This window comes from Dendrobates tinctorius, unplaced genomic scaffold (genome assembly GCF_039654945.1).
Source record: "Dendrobates tinctorius isolate UK_male_01 unplaced genomic scaffold, ASM3965494v1 ptg000223l, whole genome shotgun sequence".
NCBI lineage: Eukaryota > Metazoa > Chordata > Amphibia > Anura > Dendrobatidae > Dendrobates > Dendrobates tinctorius.
The window spans coordinates 10,223,120-10,224,829 of record NW_027361890.1 but is presented as its reverse complement, the minus strand read 5'-3'; the positions used below and the strand labels follow the sequence as shown (position 1 = coordinate 10,224,829).

Sequence of the window (1,710 nt, the reverse complement as noted above, 5' to 3'; positions counted from 1 at the left end):
GAAGAATATCTTGCTGTAGTGTTTAACAAATATGGAAGAATGCCAAAAGCCCTGCGTGCAGATAATGGAACTGAATATACAACTGTGAGAAGCCTAACCTGAAGCACCTCAGGATATTTGGAAGCAAACGTTTGTGTATGTTCCCAAAGAAAAACGTTCCAAGTGGGAATCACACGCAAGCAAAGTAAGGAGTCTTGGAGGGCTATAGCAAAGCTCAAAAGGGACACAGAATCCTGCACCCAGAGACCAACACAGTAACCATCACTAGAGATGTAGTGATTGATGAAAACTGTATCGCTCAAATTCCATCAAGTTACACCAGTTATTCAACCTAAGAAGCAAGAACAAGAATCTCAATCACCAAACCCAGACACCGAAAAGGAAAACACTGAAGTTTGGATAAGCTCTGAAGCCACCAAGGAAGACACAAAAGAACCAAGTCAACCTACAGTCAGTAGATCAGGAAGGCCAAACAAAGGTATCCCAGCTAGATGCCTTTCTTATATGGTCAGAACTCTTCCTAAACCAGAGCCACAGTCATATCAAGATATGCAAAAACTGCCTATTCACGAGAAGCAAAAGTGGATAAATGCTGCCAATGAATAGATGAAGTCCCTTCACCAACTCCAGACATGGGAGCTTGCTGAGCTACCACAATGAAAAAGAAATTGCAAACCTAGGTGAAATTCTCAACCAGTACTTTGAGACTAAGGACCTTGTAAATGTGACATATTATTTGTGAAATCATGTCCAGAGAGAAGATGGGAGTTTTCTTCTCAACCAAAGTTCTAAAATTTCCACAATCCTGAACCAGATCGGAATGTCAGAAGCCAAAGGTTCTTCAACACCAATGGATTTGTTCTACATAAAGTTGGAAGGAGAAGATCTGATACCCAGCAATGAGAGGTACAGACAAGCAGTGAGGGCACTTCTGTAAGTAGCAGCCACAACTCATCCGAATATCACAGCAACAGTTGGAATTCTCTGCCGATGTGTAAGCAAGAGACGCCAAAGAGACTGGAATGCAATTAAGAGAATTCTTCAATATCTTAAAGAAACTCAAAGGTTAAGTTTTAAGATATCTGCATCAGGAAATCTCACTCTCAGAGGTTATGTGGATGCAGATTTTGCTGGAGATTCAAGTGATCGGAAATCAACAAGTGGTTACTTGCTCAAGTTGGGAGAAAATTCAATTTCTTGATCCAGCAGAAAACAAGTGTCAGTCGCATTATCTTCCACAGCAGCAGAATATATGTCTGCTTCTTTTGCAAGTCAAGAAGTAATTTGGTTGAAACAACTTTTGGAAGATTTCAGTAAGCCATTAGTTCAACCAACTATCTATGAGGACAACAAGGATGCATTAAACATGCCAGCAGTGAGAAGATTAGTGCAAGGACTAAGCACATTGATGTAAAACATCACCACTTACGTGACTTAGTGGAACATGATTTACTCGAGTTTGTTTATTGTGAGTCTGACAAGATGATAGCTAATGGAATGACAAAGCCATTATCAAGAGCCAAGTTTGTGGACTTCAGAACTGCAATGGGACTAACAGGATAAGTAGTTGTTGAATGGGGATGTTGGAATAAGGTGCAACAACTCCATTCTTGTCTGAGTGTTTAGTTCCAAGATTTGTATGCTGTTTATAAAGTTAGAACAAAAAAAAACTCCCAGAGGCTCACACAGGGGGAGCATGTGACTGTATTT

The 1,710-nt window shown here is 40.3% G+C and overlaps 1 pseudogene; it reads left to right on the top strand.

The window, feature by feature from the left end:
- The first annotated feature begins 820 nt into the window (after positions 1-820).
- Positions 821-1,438, top strand: LOC141058998 (uncharacterized; annotated as a pseudogene).
- Positions 1,439-1,710: the final 272 nt, after the last annotated feature.